Consider the following 8,519-nt stretch of genomic DNA (forward strand, 5'->3'; position numbering starts at 1 on the left):
GAATGAGCATTACTTTACCTAATTTTAATTGTTGGCGTAACTAATAATTTTGCTATAATAGGATTTATTAATGCACCTAATTTTCTTTTATGTAACAGCAAAAAAATTAGTTACATGTACCAAGCTATTTTTTCCATTGGTTGTAGTAAAGAATCATCTTTGCTCTACTAACAAATCTACCGTGCTGTAACATCAAATTTTATTAGATATAATTACTAATCCTATGCAGCTTTGCGATTTGATTACTGCAACATAGCAAACTGGCTGTCCGTATATTACGGCGGTAAATTTGCTAGACTAGCAGGGTTTTTGATTGTCATAGCAAATCTTTTTTTTCCGTGGCATCCTCTGGACGTCCTTATGTCCTAAGAATGTTCCCAGGACATCCATAGAATATCGTGTGCTGTCTGGGTTAGGGCACTTTTAAATAACACCGAAAAATTTTGTCATAATCGTATGGTGTATTTACTGCGGAAAAATTTTTTTTTTAAGTCAAAGATAAGCACAGTTTTTGGGCCGTTAAAGTGGAATGACCCCTTAATCGGCTAAATACTGGAAACCGCAGTCGACTTCGCGGAAACGCTTACAGAGCACTCGCGGCAACTGTACCCTTTGTGTACAGGCGGCCGGGACAATGGCGCCTGCGACACGTTATTAGCAACACATTCATGAAACGCGACACGTGCCTAATCTCCGGTTCTCCTTCTCTCTCACGGAACAACGAATCGGCTTTTTCACAGCCAATGGACGAGGACGTTGCCCCCATTTTTTTTTTATACTTTCGCGGCAGCAACCTCTAACGAAGTCTCCGCAATGATTGGGTAAATTCGATGCGTGCGGCAGAGACAATCGGTTGGTCCCGGCGACGACGGTGCCGATGGAACGTATCGGAAAGTTCCTCCTTTCCGAAGAGCGAGCACGAGGTGCACGCTGCCATATCGGGAGAAAGCATTTCGTACGTACGTCGCCGCGCGTATCGCGGCCCTCGCATCGCGAGAGTATGAGCTAATTCTTTGTAAATGAGGCCACGGTGTGTACGACCTGCTCTCGCCGCGCTGCGGGATAGTTCGTTGACTCTCGGCAAAGTCCAGAGGTGCAACGCCGCCGTAAGGAAATTTATTTACGGTCGCGCCACAGGCTTGTGTTTATATTTAAACGCGCGCGACAATCGGCGAGAACGTTTGGAGCGTTTTGGAGAACATTTCTCTAGCCCGGCTATTATTAGTGAAGCGTCATATTAAGTAAAATATTCTCTTCAGAAGTCAGTCAGTCGGGTAGAGTAAGGTGACCAAATTCGGATCGGATGCCAGATGCGGGTCATAAATTTGACCTAGAACACGTCGATGCCTTTTATGACATCGACAATATGGCACAAGGTTGTAAAAATTAAGTGAATTACAATTCGAAGGAATAAAGGATATAAGACAGGACGTTAGTGTCTAAGTGATTTTAATTTTTGAATTTATCGCGAAAAATTTACCTCAGCCAGGGTTTGAACCTGGACCGCCCTTTCGCTCAGGCGCGCCTCTTGAGTGAATTACTTAAAAATGTCGCTTATTACCCCAGTGCAGTGATGAAACATTGGTTAAAGATTCGCCCAACATTTGATAGTATTGGGCCAATATTTAGCCAACGCACTGTACTACTAGGGTAGCGACTCGTCAAATTGTTGATCCGCATTTGGTATCTGATCGGAATTTAATCACCTTACCCAATCACTGAAACAGTGAACAGCCACTGGTTTACAGTTACAAGTATACCACTGCAATTTTCGGTAGTATCTTGTAACGCTTATAACTGCAGATCAGACTGTTCACTGTTTTCAGTGACAATTCACTGATTGACTTTTAGAGAGTTATGCATAAGGCGTACTGCACGCGCTCACAAGTGGATTTATTAAAATTGATTAATTATCAAGATCTTATAAAATCTGTTCCGACTTGAATAGAGGAAAGTCCCCTACGAGATAGACTTTTAATACGAGACAGCAGGTTTTCAACATCAAAATTCAGTCGCGGAGCTTTTTTCGCAACAGTCCCACGATCTAACAATGAATTTTCCACTAAACAAGTTTCACACCAGGACGATAAATTCATGGTGGAACAGATGACGCCTATTAACTTCGCAGAAACCTCGCTATCTCGCTATTAAAACCCTATCTCACAGTAGAGGACTTTCCTCTGTACGTTCCGTTGCCATGAAGAAACTTCGACTCCGCACACTTGGAACTCTTGGCGGAGATTCGTGGGACGACATTCGTCCCTCGCACTTTGCCTTCGCGATTTACTTTATCTCACTGCTCTCACGTATCGATTATTATTAAAATTGATTAGTTCTCAAGATCTCATCAAATCTGTTCTGACTTAAAGAGAGGAAAGTCCCCTACGAGATGGACTTTTAATACGAGACAGCAGGTTTTCAACATCAAAATTCAATCACGGAGCTTTTTTCGCAACAGTCCCACGATCTAACAGTGAATTTTCCACTAAACAAATTTCACACCAAGGATAAATTCATGGTGGAACAGATGATGCCTATTAATTTCGCAGAAACCTCTCGCTATTAAAACCCTATCTCGTAGTAGAGGACTTTCCTCTGTACGTTCCGTTGCCATGAAGACACTTCGACTTCGCACACCTGGAACTGTTGGTGGAGATTCGTCCCTCGCACTTCGCCCTCGCGATTTACTTTATCTCACTGCTCTCGCGTATCGAATTCTCATTTTGTCAGATACCCGATGCGATCGTCGCCGTATATAACAGCAGCTACATCGGCCTGAACTCCACCGACGAGCTAACGCTTATATGCCCTGCTACCACCGCGTTGTATATAATCCAGCTAGTCTTCGCCGGTAACTGCCCCGGCGATGGAACTAATAATGCGTAATATTGATTATGACGCAACTGTGCCCGATAGCGTCTTGCATCGAGTTACCCGCGATATCTGCGGCACAGGTGTACGTCCTGTTATCCGCTAATAGAATATGATAAATCGGTCCCGTCGTGGTCCCCCGACCTTCCCGTGCAATTTTTGACACGTCGTCGCTCAAGGGATACGTTTCAATCGGAATTGATCGTTTTCGTAATGGAATATATGCTGCCCGATTAATGCCCGTATCTCTCTGATACGACCGAGCGCGCGCTCGCTCGCTCCTGTAACGGAAATCCTTAACGCGTCTCATTAAGCCGCACATTTTACTCCGTGCGTTCGGCGCGCGCGCCGGCCGAGCGCGGAAATCGTAAAATCCTCATAAATTTCGCCGTCGCGAGCGACCGCAGGCACGGAGGCTCTCCGCGTCTCGGATTCTCCGCGTTGACTCGCGGGGGCGCAGATTTGAGCGCGAGCGGATATTGAAAGGGAACACGTGCTTCAGCCTTGAGAGAATTGACAAAGATTCCAGAACGAAAAGCATTCCGCGACTACTCCGGGTGTCCGGGGTCCACGTTCCATTCGCTTTCCGCTCGGCTCCGTCCCTGCGATCGGCGGCGGTCGGCGCTTTGCGTACGCCGAGACCGAGCGACTCTCAGAGGAATGCGACCGAGGCGGTACGATTATGGCGAATTGCATAACTCCGGAGCGAGGAACGGACCGCCGCGCCGCCGATGCCGACGATCGCGCAATGGCGCGTTGCTCCTTCGTAAATTATGCGATCTTCCGGCGATCGCGTCGAGAGAGTGACGCGCCATTTATCGCGCCGCTCGTTATAAAAAGCCCCGATGGCGTAATCGCACCTACGCGTGCCCACGCGAATCCGCGCGGATTCATCGCCGCCGATAAAATCCGCGCGCCGGTGCGACGACGAGCCGAGATCCGGAGTCGGCGGCGGCGACGAGACGAGACCGAGAGCGGCTTTCGGAAAAGTAAGGAAGAAAGCGAGACGCGAACTTGGGACGCGTGTAAAAATTATTTATGGCATTCCTCCGCGTAGTTTGTCGATAATGCCCATTCGAATGCCCGTGTCCCCATTCTGGCCCACCTTTCTTCTAGGCATTTGCCGCGCGCACGCGTCCCGCGCCACGCCGCGCGGTGCCACGCACGCTGCGAGACACGGGAGACTTTATTACGGGGCAAATCGCGGGGAATGCGGCCCGCAACTCTCGATTCGGATATGCGCGCGGAACGTTGTTTCGCGAAAACAACGGGGTAACGGGACGCGCGCCGCGCGAACGAGGGAGACGATATCGCGTTCAGCTCCGTAGCCAGCGGACTGATTTCTTCGGCAGCGGAGTCAAATTCTACAGCAGGAAAAAGATTGCCGGGTGTATTATGCAAGATCTCTGTCGTGCGCATGTGAATGTACTTAGCATGAGGAAATATGCCGCGAGGAAGACTTGTGAAAACGGCGCCGCCCATTCCGAGTGATGTAACTGACGTGGAATTAAATAGAAAAAGTATACTGATCAGCCTCCTGAGATATGTAGAAAATTGCTAGGCGACGCTCGGCTGGCAAATTCTAGTTCAAGAAATTCATTGCGAAAAATATTACCTCAGTCAGGGTTTGAACCTGGACGGACCTCCCTACACTCTAGGCGGGGGGCGTCTCACCGATTCGACCACTGAGACATGTTCTGAGATATGAAGGCATTAAATATCGATTTCGTTAATATCTGTTTACCTTGTCTGGACCAATAACGCGAAAGCAATTAAACTGCTTGATCGATGTCCCTCGACCTCTTTTTTTTTTAATTGATTCTCGACGTTTGAAACGACTCGAACTCTGAGATAAGAATTATAATCTATCAGTTCATTTGCAGAGCTATAAAACATAATTCGATACGGCAGCGATAGAGTTGTTTAAACTCACGGCGCGAACAAGTGTCGCGATACGCTCGTTGATGATCCGTGGCACGTGTCCTAATTTTGGTCCCGGCACCTACTCTCGCGAGCCGACAGGTTTCAACACCGGCCGTCGACGCTGTTGAATGTCGAATAATTACTGAAACTCGTAGGACATTGTCCAGAGAAATTTCTCAATTATTTACGAAAGCCCTGTAAGTAGACTCGACTTTCTCTCAGCTGATTAAATACCAGCGGAATTAACGAGCGCGCCGGCGCGAAAAGTCGCGGAATTGATCGACACCGTCGATCGCAGATCGTTCGCGGCCAATCACAAATACCGGCGATCCACCTCGCACACGGCGATCAATTTCTCTCTACGCGGCCGTCCGTCGAAAATCACAGAACCGCGAAGCGGCGATTTCCGCTGCGGTAAAAGTGGAGCGACTACCGCTTTTCGGAAACGAGAATCCGCCGACTCATCCTCGCGCGGCGAGATACGTACGTCCTCATAATCCTCGCCTCGGCGTTAGCCGCGTGCAGTCTGGACGACTTCCGTGACCGCCGGGCATATATCCGTCCCTCGAGTCGTCTGGTCCTCCGGTGTGTCTGGCCCTGGGCGCGACCAGCTTCCGCCAGCCAGGTGGAAGATCGCAGGTAACGACGGAGCCTCGAGCCACTACGTAACGACCGCGCGCGCGGTATCACTCGCGGTCCCCCTCGGTCTAGCGATTATTTCCGTGCCGCGCATCGAAATCACCGAGCGAGCGCGCCTCGCTCCGTTTCGCGAGCCTCGCGAGCGCGCGCGCGCGCTCGACGCGGACGAGGAGGAACACGAGGAGGGAACGGCGGCGTAGAGGAGGAGAGGAGGGCCAGTCCACCTGTTCACCCGCGATCGCCGCTCGTCGCCGACGGAACGGAACGCCTCGCGATCGAGTACCCCCGGGGGAACCGCGTCGGGCTCGCCCTGCGGAGACACGCCGCGTACTCTCGCGGTGCTCTCCGCCGCGAGTACCACTCTCGCGCGATTACACGCACGACAGGCACTTTCGACCTTCCAGCGCGGCGCGCACGAACGTCCCGGGTGACACGGTTTCGGCTGTTCGCCACCTGGAATGAGGTCTCGGCACTAAGCGAAGGCGGCCTCGCGAGTCAGATCGGAACCTGAATATCGCCACCTGCCTCCGTCGACGTTCCAGGAAGGTCTGAGGTGAGAGGAACGGCCATTTTGAGGCACCGACGATGGATCGGCTCAGGTGGCGCTATGGTTGGAGAACCGACCTGCGTCCTACCTGCGTCCTACCTGCGTAACGGTCACTCTCCCGTGCGCGCTCACCTGGCGAGGATGCGCGGCCGTCGCCTGCGATGTGTCATGAGGCCGGATTCTTGTCCCATTTCTCCTTACAGTGGGCAGAAAGAAAAATATTTTTCCATGCGTGAGAGAGGCCCGCGGGGCCAGAAGACCCATTGCCTGCTCGAGCGTTTGTCAATTGCGCCTATTTTACGAAGAAATTCCGGAGAAAGTAGCACTCGCTGCGATAGAAATGAGTTTTATAAAAAGTATACGCTCGTAGTTTCGTGCACATGATATTATAATATTCTAAGAATAACTGTACAGGTTTTATTTGCTGTGCGCTAGAGTTATCTCATAATTATCCCGCGACTTGCGCGTATAATGACTTAATGCAGTGACTTAGCACGATGATCCGACAGATGTTGCAAAATATATAGCCATGAGAACCGGTTATATATATAGTTATATGTAGTATGTTTATATGGTTGATGAAGCTGCTAAAAGAATCGAATGGAACGAGCTGTTTGCCGGCGCGGCGGCTGCAACTTGTGCGGCCCGAAATTCGTAAAGGTCGCCGTTTTGCGTCGGCCCGGGTATGTCGTCCGTTTAAACACGTCTCTTGTGTCACTCGCTTCCCCGGAGTCGCCATTTCTAGGCAGAAAGTGCAAGATCGGCGCGCGTAAGAGCTGTTTACCGGCGCGGCGGCAACTTGCGCTTCAGGGAAAAAAGACAGCAACTCATTTTGGGGCCCACAATTAGTATATCGAATTATTTGGATTGTTCGTAACTCCAGTCTGGGAAAATTTTTCACCTGTTTTTCTTTTGTAGTTAAGCAACTTAACATTTCGGTTAGTGCGTCTTGAGTGAAAATTATCTTTGCGTTACTGAATATCGACAGAACTATTGTAATTGAGAGAATTGATTAGTATTACTTAAAAATCTTGGATACAGAATAGCTAATTGCGACTTTTAGTTACGCGGGGTAAAATTCGTAAAAGATTGCTACACTGAAAAAAATTTCTGGTTGAATATGGACGAATCAGATAAATTTCCTTTAGGATTTACCAGAATTCCTTTAGGATTTACCAGAATTTCTGTAGGATTACAGAATTCCTGTAATCCTACAGAAATTCTGGTAAATCCTAAAGGAATTCTGGTAAATCCTAAAGGAATTATCTGATTCGTCCATATTCAACCAGAAATTTTTTTCAGTGTACGAACAATCCAAATAATTCGATCACTAATTGTGGGCCCCAAAGTGGGTTGCTGTCTTTCTTCTCCCAGAGTGGAGCCCGAAATTTGTAAAGGTCGCCGTTTCGCATCGGATATATGTCGTACATTAAAAAATGTCTCTTGTGTCACTCGCTTCCTCAGAGTCGCCATTTCTAGGCAGAAAGTACAAGATCGGCGCGCGTAAGAGCGCGTGTGCGCGCCCACACGGATGCGTGAATGTCGCGTACGTGGGAAGCGATCTGCTGGGAGGGAAGAGGAAGGAAAGCAATGATGCAACAACGGATTACGTATTGCCCGACCGTTACCAGAAGTTTATACACTCTGTTATACCCCGTTTAGCCCTAACGTTCCAATGCGCCGCGCTCATTTCCGCGTACCTCGTAAGGCTAAAGGACAATAAGCAACAGCGGCACAAAGCAGCGGGGATCAATTGAGAATCACGTGGCTCAACGGAGTCACGATGCAATCGTATCGTATCTTCTTATTGGAATGCGATGAGCGAATGATACTTTCGTGCGATGATCCTCTCGCGTCAAACCTGAATGCTCGCGGTGACAGAGCGGGGTGTGCCGACAAATTTACCATGTAAATTTGCGGATTGGACGTAAGTCAACTGCGACCTGACAACCTAGGCTAATGTCGCATCGGCATTCCGTTAATATATTCTCGTGCGATTTACATAATTGCAGATTTCTCGATGCTGTACCTTCTTTCCTCTCTCAAAAATTCTTTAACTTCTAAGATGATAACTGTACTTTCAGTCCTAAGAAGGCTGCTTCTGGGGCTTTTCTTCCAGCGTGAGCTCGTGAAAAGTAACACATTTCATTGACGAATTCAATATTGGTCAACAAAACTTTTCACGAGTTCACGCTGGAGGAAAAGATTCGTCGTCGAGCTCAGCTTTAATTTTCACTTTAATAACTAAAATATTGAGGAGCCTGAAGAAAAGCTACAGATACTTTATATTGCTCGTCCAAAGAAGAATCGAGGAAAGGAGTATCCAAAGCAAGGAAAACGTAACTACTCCTCCTTTTTTCCTTACAAATTTTTTAATTTCCAATATAAGTGTATATATTAAAATTACTCTTTAAGATTTTCTTAGATCTTTAATTTTAATTTTAATAACTAAAAAATGGTCATCGGATAATCTTATCTGGAGCGAAACAGATATAACTGTAAACGTTTTTTCCTACTCCTGACACTTTTTAAAATTTTT

At 48.0% G+C, this 8,519-nt stretch overlaps 1 protein-coding gene across 2 annotated transcripts in view; it reads right to left on the reverse strand.

Moving 5' to 3' along the window:
• Positions 1-6,935, reverse strand: part of LOC105562368 — a 32,308-nt gene extending 25,373 nt beyond the window's left edge. For both annotated transcript variants that reach the window (XM_012013162.1, XM_012013161.1), the window contains exon 1: positions 5,282-6,935. The gene's annotated coding sequence lies outside the window, so the exon portion shown is untranslated. The remainder of the gene's footprint in view (positions 1-5,281) is intronic.
• Positions 6,936-8,519: the final 1,584 nt, after the last annotated feature.

Source organism: Vollenhovia emeryi, unplaced genomic scaffold, assembly GCF_000949405.1.
Source record: "Vollenhovia emeryi isolate VEMERY1.0 unplaced genomic scaffold, V.emery_V1.0 DF939190.1, whole genome shotgun sequence".
NCBI lineage: Eukaryota > Metazoa > Arthropoda > Insecta > Hymenoptera > Formicidae > Vollenhovia > Vollenhovia emeryi.